The following is a 13,360-nucleotide window of genomic DNA, read 5'->3' as shown; positions in this document are numbered from 1 at the left end:
TTTTCTTTTAAATCCTTGAATATTTTTATAATAACTATTTTAATCTATTTGTCTTCTAATTCCATAATTTCTGTCTTCTAGGTCTGTTTCTATTGAATTATCTTTCTTCTAATTATGGGTTCCATTTTCCTGCTTTCCTGCACGTCTAGGAGTTTTTGTTTAGGTGCTGGACATTTTGATGTTCCATTTCTAAGTGTTTGTATTTTGTTGTCTTCTTTAAAGAGCATTCAAGATATTGCTTTGATGGGCAGTTAGCTTTCTTGCAGATCAAGTTGCTCCTTTTGAGGCTTATTTTTAAGCTTTGTTAGGTTGATCAATGAGGCCTCTCTACTCCGACTGGTTGGAATTCAAAGTCTCTCATCTCTGTGTGAGCTCTGGTAGTTGTTAAACTCATAGCTCCCTGGTAGTAATCTTTTCTTTGATAGTTGGTCTTTGCCTGGCCCCACCAAGTCTCATCCTAGACCCATACACCTTGTAGTTCATTCTAAGACTCAAGAGGACCCCTATGCAGATTTCAGGCACTTTCTCTGCCTAGCTAGCTCTGCCCGCAACTTCCAGAAGCATCCTCCTGGTGCTCCAATCTCTGTCTCATTAGCTCAGTGAGACTGCTGTGCCCCACTTGGATTCTCTCTCTTTTTTCAATGGCCTGGAACATGTCTCCAATTAGAAAACTGAGATAATCATAGAGCTTACCTCATCTGTTTCCCTTCTCTCAGGAATTACTGACCTGTGCTTCTATGTGAAAATAGGTGTTTCTATGTTTGTTCACTTTCTCCCCCCCCACTCTCTCTCCTTCCTTCCTTCCTTCTCCTTCTTCTCCTTCTCTTTCTTCTTCTTCACCTTCCCCTTCCCCTTCCCCTTCCCCTTCTCCTTCTTGTGATGGGGCTAATCTGACTACCAGTTATTCTGTCCTGGCGAGGAATTGACTCACAGTCCAATGTTCATGATGAGTAAAATTTCACCAGGAAGAGGTGTAGAAAAGGGCATCTTAAGAGAAGGGGCTGCATAGGGGAAAGTTGTGAGTCTGAGGCAAGTTCAGGGATGGTGTACGTGGGGTGTGTGAGGGGAACATTAGAGGTAAACAGAAAGATAGGCAGGAATGTATTTGCAAACAACCTTGAATGACAGTCTAGGAGTTTGCACATTCTGGAGGTCACAAGGCGGCTAAAGCTAGTGGTTGTTGTTGTTATTATTATTATTACTATAATAACAATAACATGTAACTAATTTATTTTCACGTGCCAGGCAGGCACGACTCTAAGCTCTTTCCATGGATTATCTCATTTTTTAAGCTCACATGCTCCTCCAGCCAGCTCATGAAACACTCCAATGTTATTAGGAATTGCCATGTGCCATGTGTTTATCTAAGCACTTTACACAGTTACCTCATTCAATCCTCACCATAGCACTATGTGGTAGGCACTATAACTATGCCTATTTTACAGATCAGAAAACTGAGGCACAGAGAGGCTAAATGACTTTTGGTCACAGATAGAACAAGTAGCAATTAGGGGTGATTTTCTTTTCTTCTAAAATGCTTTCTTAACATTATTATAGTAATGTTTTTACAATGAAAAAGACCTGCATTTGGGCCACCCAGGTACTCCATCGCCTGCGGACACTGAATATTAGTGCATGTGGCCACCAGGCCTGGTGGACATGGCATTGTCTGCAGCCAAGTAGTACCTACAATGGTTTAAAATCATGTCCTCAAGTTCTTTGACACTCTTCCCATCAAAAAGTGGACTATAATTTCCTCCCTTTTCAATATGGGCCAGCTTTAATGACTCAACTCTAATGGGCAGAAGGTGACAGAAATGACGCTGAGTGACTCTTGAGGCTACTTTTAGAAAGATAACTCTGCTGACTCGTCTCCAGTGGCACCCAGCTTTGCTGTTTGGATGCGCTTCTTACTCCAAGCAGAGTCATTGCTGATTCCTAGAGCTTGAAGGATACATCTGCATTTTTTGTTTCAACAAAACTTAGACACAGAATGGAACAGAACAATAAAGAGTGCAATAGTATGGTTGAGGGTAGTTTTCAAGCTCCCATCAAGACCGTGATTCACGTTAGCCCTCCATTATACAGACGGTGTTATAACTTCGTTAAAAATCTAGGGGATCACCATAAACCCAAGAAGATTGCAGACTTGGGGTGTGGTAGTGCTCCACTCGTGCAGGCACTTAAATGTCACAGTTTCATTGAACTGCTTGCTGGAGTAGATACCAGTAAAGATAAAATAGGATCGCAAAGGTGTAGGTTGTCTCCATTCTTTGGGGATTAAGTCCCTGAGATCTGAATATGTCTATTATCTTGTATCATGGCTCTGCTGTGGAGATAGACTCTTGTTTACTTGTTTTGACTTAATAACATGTATTGAATTGATAGAACATTTGGATCCAAAAGATCTGGCCAGGTTTCCCCAAATCGCATTTGGGTCCTTGTCTCCAGCCGTGATCGTCCTCAGTGCACCCACCTCTGAATTCAACCCCGTTTCCAGCAGTGACCTTAAGAGATTCAGATCACAAATTTGAGAGGAACAGGAGGCAGTTTCAGACCTGGGCTGTAGGTGTGGCAGATGTCTACAGTTACTCTGTGGAGTTTCCTGGTGTGGGGGAACCTCCAGCGGGAGCTGGGAACGTTGGATACTGTACCCAGAGAGGGGTCTTCTGGAAAATTGGAGCAAAGGCAACTGAATCATGCATAGCGAGGTCGCGTGGTGAATATGTTTATAAAATTGTTTGTACATTCTCATACCCGAGTTTACAGTAAAAAGAAGTCAGCAAACTTGCATTGACGAATGAGGTGTCCTGACAAGTCCAATTCTTGAGACACAGATATGTCCGAAGTCTGAAAATACTGCAGGATGACGAATCTGACAAACTAAGTGACACTGGGTTCATCACATTTTTTGGACCAATCTTCACAGAACTTGAAAAAACCAACATAGAGAAGCCTCTCAAATCTTTCTGTTTTGGAAATATGTTTTACGTACCCCTGGAAAGACTCATTGTTTATCCCAAGGTGAACCGCTTATGTGATAACATAGATATGATGAAAGCACTCATTGCTAACTCAGTGAGACTGAACCGTAATGGTTCTGCAGTGAAGGTTGGCCTGCTTGATAAGCAGTGGGCCACCCTTCCTGAAATTCAGGGTCTTAGCAGTAGTGGGGCTCATTTAGAATTTAAACTTTGTGTAGTCATAATTCAAGTAACTTTCGATTTTGAAATTATGTAACCTTGTCCTTTTAAAATATGTTTTATTTTGGGAAGGGTGTAGAGAGTTGGTTCATAACATGATTGTTTATGTTTTGTTGTGTTAGAGTCATGGTCAAGGACATTAAAAATTTTTAAAGAAAAAAAAAGACAACTCTGCTTCTACCTGACTCGTTCACTTGTGACCTGTGCTTTGGGAGTCCTATTCTCTGTCCCCATGGTCTTGCCTGTTATAGAATGTCATATACATGGAGTCATCCAGTGTGCAGTCTGGTTTCTGTTATTTAGCATATTGCTTTTGAGATTCACCCGTGTTGCTGTGTGTAACTGTAGTTTGGTCCTTTTTACTTCTGAGATGTTTTGTTAATCCACACATTTGATACTCATTTGTCCATCCCAGGGCTGGGCACACAATGGGTGCTCAATAAGTGTGTGTTGAGTGGCTAAGTGGGTGAAAGTGGGGGCTGCTCTGCAACTCTGATAAAGCCAGGCTTTGGTGACGGTTGGAGGAGCCAAGGTGATGACAGTTTCTCAAGGCTCATTTATTATTCATTAATTCACAAATATTTATTGAGTATTTACTCTGTGCCAACTCTTGTGTTAGGTCATAATCAGCAATTCCTGAGCCCTCCAGAGCTGACGTTGAGCTGAGAAAACAAATAGCTCACCAAGTGTTAACATCAAGAGTGATAAGTGCTGGAAGAAAAAGAAGGGCAAAGTGGGGAAAAGAGCAGGGCAGAGTGAGGGTGGGAGATGAGGAGGGCAGGACAAGGGTGGGGCCGACAAGACGCCCCAGGGAAGTCGAGGCCTGATGCAGGTGGTATCTACTAGACCGTGGAGGAAGGAAGGTGTGCCTGGCAAAAAAACATGTGTGCGCACACAGCAGGTTGGAGCAATGAGCCAGTGTGAATATGGGGAGTCGTCAGATTTGGGGCTGGCTAGATGGTCCTGGGACAGATGCGGAGGGCCCATGTGTCATACTGATGAGTGTGGCTTTTATTCTGAAGACAGTGGGGTTCCACAGACAGACTTTAAGCTGCAAAGTGATTAGGGTCCCTACTTCAGAGTGGAGGAAGGATTGGGTGTATAAGTGCAGATAGAAAGACTGGAGGCGTGGGGAGTGTTCTAAGTATCCCAGGTAGGGACCTGGGTGGGCAATGAGCGAATAGATTATAGACCCACGCAAATATAGATTTGCCAGGATCTGGTGACTGATTTTATGTGGGTACAGAGGCAGAATGAAATAAGACTAGATCCCTGATTTGCGACTTGGGCAACTGAATGTAAGAAGGTAGTGACAATCTCTAAAGAGCATGTAGAGAGAAGGAAGGAAGTAGAGATGATGAGTAAATGTGAGAACTATTGAAGTTAAAGTGTCTGCAAGGGATCAAAATGGAATGTCCAGGAGGCAGTTGGATGTTTTGACCTGGAGAGGGGATCTTGGCTGGACATACAGATTTGGGGAGAAACGGGCACAGATGAGGGAGTAGATGCGTGTACCTGGAAATGAGTGAAGAGTGTGGAGGGCTGAGGGCTCACGACAGAGACCTGAGCAACACCAGGATTTAAAGGGAAAGACAGGAGGTGTGCAAGCGAGACCGAGGAACTGGCATGGACAATAGAGGGGCAGACCAAGGAGTATGTGGAGGAACCCAGGGGAGCTTGTTCAAGGGAAAGGCAGTCGGCACCAGGAGACATGCTGCCCGAGGGTCAAGGCAGATGAACGGCAGGACTCAAGAACGGCCAGTACCTGGTGACCGTGCGATGACCCCCTGGAGGAGTGGGAGGAGTGAAAGGCAGAGCGCTGGCTGGTGAGGAGTGGGCAGCAGGGCGGAAGGGGCGAAGGTTGCGACACACTTCTCTGCCTTGCAGTTGGGTTGCAAAGGGGCAGAGTGAGCTAAGGCTGGATGGGGCTGGGAAGGACCTGGCACCACAGGAGGGTGTTGCATGAGAGAAGCTTCTGCGTATTTCAGTGCGGGTGCAAATCAGCCAGGAGAGAGGGGCGTTTTGGTTTTCTATTGCTGTATAACAAACCAGCCCAAACTCAATGCTTAAAACAACTACCATTCTCTCACAATTCTTGGATTGACCGGGCTCAGTTGGTTCACACGGGGCTGTGACCTGTAGGTTTGACTAGAGCATCCCAGACCAGCAGGTCGTGCAGGCCGTCGGTTGGGAGCTCCGCTGGGGCCGTCCACTGGAACTTCTGGGTTCTCGCCACGTGGCTTTTTCATCTTGATCGGGATCCTCACAGCATAGCAGCTGGATTCCGGGAGGGAGAGTTTCAAATGCCCACTCCAGCAGAAGCTGCAAATATCTTAAGATCCAGTCTTATAAGTTACACAGCGACACATCTCCCATACTCTAAAGGTCAAAGCGAGTTACAGGCCATCCCAATTCCAGGCTGATGGGAAAGATTCCATCTCTCAATGGGAGGAGCTGCTAAAAATCTGGGCAATTTTAATATAACATATTAAAGGTGAAGGTGAACATATAGAGGAGAAGGTGAACCCCTAAGAGGATAATTGGTGGATCCACCAAGAAAATGGCAGGACTTGGGGCCTAGGCTACATGTAGTAGGATTGGCCTGAAAGAAAAGAAGGTCTTGGAATGGGGTTCCAGGAGGGTAGGGTCATCTTTTATTTTATCAAGATGATCTTAGCAGGTCAACCAACCCCAAGGTTCTGGGTTATATAAACCACTTCAAATTTTTCCCTCCCTTTGTAGGATAGGTAGTAAATAGAGAGAGGCTCTCAAGAACAACATGTATTATTGGATGCTAATATGTGGTCTTAATCAGTTATCCCAATGACCCTATGAGGTCAATATTGTGATGCCCATTTTACAGGTAAAGCAACTGAGGCTCAACAACAAATCTCTCTCACTCTGAGTTCATGTGAAAGTGTTGACTGTCTGCACATAAAAGATATTTGTTCTCTCCTGAGGAGCATGTAGTTATTATAATAACTCCTTAGAGGAGGAAACCCATAATGGACACGGAGTAAAATTCTCATCCCAGGAGAGAAGATCAGGGAGTGGGGGCATCAGCTCAGGCTCTGTCAGCCTGAGGAGCTCTTGGGATGGGGCAGAGCCTGGGATGGTGAGGTCCAAGCCCCTCAGGGCAAGAGGACAGGGAGGAAGGAGTTGAAGCTTGGCTGCAGAGACCGTGGGCTGGTGACCACCCTTCCTGCTTCCCTAATCATGTGCTTGGGATATTAATAAAAATAATTTATGTCATGTGACTGCTTTTTAACTAGCTGCTTTCAAGACTTAAGACCGGGATTATAGAAGGCATACATTTATAAATTATTAGCCCAGAGCTCATAAGCACATATACTTTGGGGAACACTTTGGTAGCACTTTAAATTAATTTATTGTCATTCATTCCAGCTGTCTGTGATGTAAACCTTCAGCTATAAATTTGTACCATCATCTGACACACCATTAACTAAGGTGCTGCCTGAGCCAGAACACATAATAACACATTCGAATAGAATTTCTGTAGGGACGTTCTCCTCTCCTCTCCTCTCCTCTCCTCTCCTCTCCTCTCCTCTCCTCTCCTCTCCTCTCCTCTCCCCTCCCCTCCCCTCCCCTCCCCTCCCCTCCCCTCCCCTCTCCTCTCTTCTCCTCCCTTCTTCTTTTAATGACAAGCAACATAGAGAGAAGGCAGGTGCTTCAGAGTTGTGTTGGCAAAAGAACCAAGGCAGGTAAGATCCACTTTGCCCCATGGCCATCTGAGGAGCTCGTGAGGTTTTACCCCATTGGACAGATAGTATATCAAAGATCCAGAGAGGGCATGGTATGTCGAAGGCCACACAGCCAGCAGAAACCATGACCTCCAGCCTACCTCGATGCCTTCTCGGTAGGCAGGCTGAGTCTGTGCTCCTGATAACTTTGGCTTTGCATGGTTGGCCCCCAGAACTCAGAGGAAAGCTAGGAACAGGGAATAAGATTTCTTTGAGTGGACTTTCTGATGGGGCAATGAGAAAAGAATTCTTGGGATGCTGGGCAAAGGGAAGGAAAGAATGGAGGGGGATAAATCCTGTGGTCACTGCCTTTACACATCAGGAGGCAGAGAGTGGCTTGTTTGGGGGATCCAGGGAGATAGAGCTAGCACATTGGAAAGCAGTCCCAGGGGAACAATTTGCATCCTATGAGGAGGGATTTGGTAATGATGAGAGCTGGCTGGGGTTGGAAGGAGTTTCCTGTCACTGGGAGGATGCAGCTGGAGGGCACTGGAGGACATGGAATGGGGTAGGAATTTCCTATTGCTGCTGTAATAAATGGCCACCAAAGTTGTGGCTTAATACAACACAAATTTATTATCTACAATTATGGAGGTCAGAATCCAAAATGGGCCTCACTGGGTGACAATCAAGCTGTTGGAAGCACTGTGGTCCTTCTGGAGACTCTAGGGGAGAATCCAATTCATTTTCAGCTTCTAGAGGCTGCCTGCTCTCCTTGACTCAGGCGCCTTCCTCCATCTTCAGATCCAGCTATGCCATGTCGTGTTTGTCTTATGCTGCCATCTCTCTGTTTCTCCCGTCTCCTCCCTCTTCCACTTTCTGTAGCTCGTAACCACATTGGGACCACCCAATAGTGCAGCAACACCTTCCCATCTCGAGGTCAGCTGATTAGCAGCCTTAACTCCATCTGCAACCTTTATTCCCTTTCCATGTAACCTAACACCTTCCTAGGTTCCGGAGACTAATGTATGGACATCTTTGGTGGCCTACGGTTGTGCTGACCACATATGAGGGGTAAAGCCTCTGAGGTCCCCCTCACATAGAGAGATTTTCTAGTCGGGAACCAGAAGACATTTTATTGCTTCACTTAAGCAAGATGAGGTAACAGGGAGAAGAAGGAGGAAGAGGGGGAAGGAGAAAGAGAAAGAGGGGCAGGACAGAAGACGAGTAGGAGATGGAGCAGGAGGAGGAGGAGGGGGATGAACAATTGACTTCCATCCCACATCAGATGGCCTCAGCCCCTACGCTCAGCGTGAGGTGGGGCTGAGCGTCAGGAGACTGGAACCCAGAACCCAGTCCTGCTACGTGACCTTCTCTCTCCACTGGTAAGATGAGGACCCTCCGGCCCTGGTGTGTGACAGTCCTTGGAATTACCCATCTGCATGGGCTTATGTTGAAGAAGCCACAGGGAAGGACCTGTTGGGGCCAGGCCATGATGGTGGGGATGTCCCAGAAGGGCTGCCTGGCAGGGTGGAGGCAGCACCCTTCCCCAGGGGCCAACCAGCCATTGCTGCTCCTTGAAGGGAGGATTGTGGAGCCCAGTGGTGCCTGGACCCTGGAGGCTTCAGATGCAGGGCAGTGCCCCAAATGCAGGACCCGTGAGTTCGCCCTCCTCCCCCAGAGCTAAGGGCAGGCATCCATCCCCGCCCCTGCCCCCCACCAACTTGACCGTCTTGCCCTTATCCTGGAAGCCTTAACTACCTTGGGGATCTGGTCCTGGGAGAATTTTGTGGCAGCCTGACAGGAGCCCTGCAAGAGGCTGACAGTCATCTTTGTCTTACACAGGGGCCGGGCCTTTCTCAGACTTCATCTGTCCAACTCCCTCACTTCTCTCAAATCCTGTGGGTAAATACGGTCCTTAGTTTGGAGAATAACAGTGCTTACCCCATAGGGCTTTGGACAAGGTAGCGTGCGAATCTGTCTACGCTGCTTGGCTACCGGCACAACGTCTGGTACATGACAGAAAATAAGTTGCAGGCAGTGGTATGGCTATCGGTGATGTCCCTGGCCGGCCATCGCATTTATTCTCAAAGATGCCATCCTCCTGACATCTGCCAGGGACCCTGGCCCGAAATAAGTGCAGGGCGGAGCTCTGCGGCTTCTCCTTCTGAGTGGGCCTTCGGGGTTATGTTACTGTCCCCTTGTGTGTCTTGCTGGCCTAGAGTGGGCCCTCAGGCCACACAGCTTGTGAGGTAGGGCCTGTGTCTGATTGATCTCCCAGCTCCGGGAGCAACCCTCCGCCTACCCACTACTGGTTACTTGGTAGGCACTGAGTCAGGCGTTAGAATGAGTGGGTGCACGGAGGAGGCCATGAGCCAGTAGCTGCTCAGCTGTGAGTTGACTCACTGAGCAAGCGTCGCTTAGCACCGCCTGCCCAGGCCCGGGGGGCAGGGCCCCTGCAGCAGCCCCTGCCCTCCAGGTGCTCACTGGATGGCTTTGACTTTTGTGTGCCACACGGTGGGTATTCAGATCACTGACAGCAGAGGGAGGAGACAGAGGCTTGGGTTGGGGACACCTGTGGCCCTCGGATCCTGTACACCCACACTGTGCTGGTACTCACGCCTCCTCTTCTCTCTGGCCAAACTTTGAAGAGCCAAAAACCAGCTGTATCAATCACTTATGTGCTGTCTGTGCTGCGAGCAGGGCTGCCTGGCCAGATGAAGCCCCAGGGGAGAGGTAGGGGACCAGGAAACAGGGCGAGTGAGCGGAGCCCGCCCTCGTCTGGTGTGCACCCCCACACTCTCACACACCTGATGTGTACCTCTCTGGGCACAGCCCCCACCTGTCACATAGACACACAGCTCCACACCCGCACGTAGCCTTCCTATGTGCACCTCTCGGGCACATGAACTCACAATCATGTCTGTTCTCTCCACACATATGGCTGTCCACACCCTCAGTCACATGGACCTACGTAAACTCCCTCCCCTACATCTGCCCACAGACCCTGCTTCCACTCACCCTGCCCCTCCACACACTCGTCCCACACTGTGACACTCGCACACCCCACTCCGTGTCTCCAGCACACCTAGGTGCCCATGCACACACTTCCTCCACACACACACCCTGCCAGTGCCCGGGCTGAGGCCTTCCTCTGTGCTCCCCACGGCAGAGAGTGGTGCCAGTGCGGACCGGCCTGCTGGAGTTTCTGAGGGCAGATGCATCGTGATATGGAGCTGGTTGGTTTGGTCTGAATTTTGGTCCATGGAATCAGGAGACCTGCATCCGAGTCTCTTTCCAAATTCAGACCTCAGTATCCTCATTCGTGAGACGGGGATAATGCCAATTCCACTGGGTGTTTCCAGTATCCAGTCAAATGCTATCATGAAAGTGAACATGTTGTGTGAACGTAGAGAGGGTCCATCTGTGTTATCATTGCTGTTTGCTGCCGTCATGGCTGTTGATTAGCCAGGGTCCTTTGGAGTCCTGAGAATCCCTGCTGATGTGCCTGTGACGAGGAAAACCTGGCCTGATCCTGCTAACCGTAAAGGTTGGACCCGCTACCGCTGACTCCCCGCCCCAAACCACTGGGACCCCTCCAGGACCCAGCTTCTCCCCCAAGGTGCTCTGCAGCAAGCTTTTCCAGACCAGAGAACACGGTTGTGCCCTAAGCCCGCCCCCAGCCACCTCTTGACAGCTCCTGCGTCTGCACCGCTCTTCCAGCCAAGGTTTTGGGTCCTGGTCTCCATCTGAGAATTTCCCACTAGAGTCCCTTGCTGAGCACAAGTGTCGGCTGCAGGAGGCCGACAACACTGCACTCAGGGCTCCAGGAGAGCTCTGAGGAGTTCCCAGCAGCTCGGCGGGGTGGGGGGCAGTGGGGCCAAGGGGGGCGAGGGTGGGGTGGGTGTATGTAGATGTGTGTGCCTGTGGGGTGTCTGTGAGGGGTGTCAGGGAGTGTGTGTGTGTGTGTGTGTGTGTGTGCGTGTGTGTGAGGAGGGATGTAGGCTGTGTGTGTATGTGGTGTGTGAGCATGTCTGTATTGTCCGGGGGAGTGAGACTGTGGACTCATGTGCTGTGTGTGGAGATGTCCGTTTTGGTGGCTGGAAATGGCAGTGTCGCAGGTGTGCATATGCGGATGAGTGGTGTGACCTTGTGAGGGCGTGGTGTGTGGGGGCTGTGGTAGTGTTTCTGAGGCGCTAGGATTTGAGTGAGGGGTGGGGGGGCTGTGTGTGTGTGTGGTGTGTGCATGTGTCTGTGTTGTGTGTCTCAGTCTAAGTGTCTGTGTTTGTGTTGTGTGTTTGTGTCTCTGTGTGTGATGTGTGGGAGTGGCTGTCTGGGGGGTGGCTGTGGTGCGGGTGTGGGTTCTTTGTTGGGCATGTGAGTGTGAGTGCAGCCTGTAGTGTGAGGTGGGGGGAGAGTGGCAGGCAGGCAGGCGGGCAGGCGGCCAGGGCGCTTCCCCTGCACACGGTGGCTGGGCTGACAGCCGGGCGGAGAAGAAAACTAGACGTCAGGGAAATCAGTCAGAGACAAATCGATTCCCTTTAGAGGTGAGAAAAAGCAGATGCTGCGGCTGCTGGTGGCCTGTTAGGCTTGGAGCCACATCCCTCCCCAGCCTGACTGCCCTCCCCCACTCCTCTAGCTGCCAACTTCCCACCGCCCCCAACCTTTGTTAGGGGCCCTGCTGGGGCCTGCTGCCTGGGCAGCCTGCATCCCTTCCCCTGCAGGCCAGGGCTCATGTGTGCTCTGTGTGTGAGTGTGTGTGTGTGTGTGTGTGTGTGTGTGTGTGTGAGATTGGGGGTACAGACCTACTTGTTGGTTTCACCTGATGGCAGAGGCCTTTTAGGGACTTCAGAAACAGTGGGTCACTGACTTGGCCAAGAACACCCAGAAGCTGCAGGCAGAGCTGGACCAGAACTCAGGCGTCCTGGGTCTGACCAAGGGTAGATATTCACCTTACCCTACTGCTCTTCTGTTTCTACCACATGCCAGGGCTCTTCGAGCAAAGCCTCCCCTTTCCCTCCATAACCTATTCAGTGGCTGTCCCTGGGCAGCGCTGCTCCCACCTCTTTCCTCTGTGTGTACATCAGGCCCTGGGCTCAGCAGCATCCTCCTTCCTGCCACCTAGTGAGGAGGGTCTGTCCCCAGATCCTGCTGTCTGTCACACTGGCCCCGATCGGGGTGGCCCAGGTCAGCTTCAGAGAGTGGGGTCCACAGATCAGCCCTGTCATGGGGTGTCCGGGGTCTCTGGGCCTGGGAGACCTGCCTCAGCTGAGAGCAGAGCTGCTGTTGCGGGGTGTGGCCCTGACACCCTGCCTCTGTCTTGCTGACACCTCGGCTGTGGGGTGGCCCCAATTCTAGGCCCTCTTCTCACCCAAAACAAACCAGGAAACCAGGGTGAAACCTGTCAGAAGCAGTGGTGTCTGGAAGCAGGACTGTTTTCTGAATGTGCCCTGGCTCTCGCAGCCAGCAGGCACTTGCTCAGGAGAACTCTGGACTTGGAAGTGAACAAGGATGGCTTGGGCCTGCCTCCAGGAGCCTCGTGTCTAGATGAGAAGACACACCTGACTCCAGCAGGGACCACGCGTCCAGGGTGGGAAGAGCGGGAGGGAAAGATCCCGCACCGCACCCACCTCCTCCTGGCCCTGCCCCTAACCCTGACTCTCACTTCCTGGGCTTCCCTCTCCTCTCCAGAGGCCTGTGGGTTCCCAGCTTTAGCGCAAGTTGGTTCCTCTGCCACAGTGACCCCTGCTCCCCCACCTCTACCCCCAACTTCTACTTGCCCATCTGGCTCCTCCCCAGCAAGCACTCCCCCGGGCCAGTAGCTCTGCAAGGCTCCGTCTTCCTTTCTCTTCAGGAGAGTCAGCTTTGTCCAGCATGGATGCCCTACTACTTGAGTGTGAAGTAGTTGAGGCCGGAACTGTTCCTTTGAGGCAGGGAGAAGTGGCTGTTCCAGGGGCTCGGTTTCTGGGATGCCTGCACCAATAGCCACCCCCCGGGAGCTTTCCCTTCACCCACGAAGAGCCTCAAGGCCCTGCTCTCTACTTCTCACTCTTATGCGTGTCCGACGTGTGTCCTCTTGCTCTAGCCCTCTCTAGCCACCTTGGGCCATGCTCTGGAATCTGGAACCTGTACCGAGAGGCCTGTGTTTCCAGCCTTGGCTCTGACTGTGTGTCAGGAGACAGGCCCGAAATTTCTCTGGGCCTCGATCCAACGCCCCCCAAAGGGATGAGGACCCAGGCCTTGCTCACCCCAGAAGGACCCAGAGCAGGTGGCAGGTATGATTGCTGCCTGGAGCCACAGCTGTGTTTTTGGTACTAGTGGTCAGGGGGATGGCTCCAAACCCCACTCCTGGCCTAGATTCCCAGTGGCCAGCCAGATGGGAGAGGCCAAGGATTGATTTACAAACATTGATTGCACCAATTTTGGGCCAAGTCCTGTTGTGGGCAGGCAGCGCCT

At 50.5% G+C, this 13,360-nt stretch overlaps 1 pseudogene; it reads left to right on the top strand.

The window, feature by feature from the left end:
* Positions 1–15: 15 nt before the first annotated feature.
* On the top strand, positions 16–3,342 carry LOC109456935 (small RNA 2'-O-methyltransferase; annotated as a pseudogene).
* The last annotated feature ends 10,018 nt before the right edge of the window (positions 3,343–13,360 follow it).

The sequence above is a fragment of the Rhinolophus sinicus genome, linkage group LG07 (assembly GCF_036562045.2).
Source record: "Rhinolophus sinicus isolate RSC01 linkage group LG07, ASM3656204v1, whole genome shotgun sequence".
NCBI lineage: Eukaryota > Metazoa > Chordata > Mammalia > Chiroptera > Rhinolophidae > Rhinolophus > Rhinolophus sinicus.
Note: the sequence above shows the minus strand (reverse complement) of the source record. Positions and strands in the feature narration are given on the sequence as shown.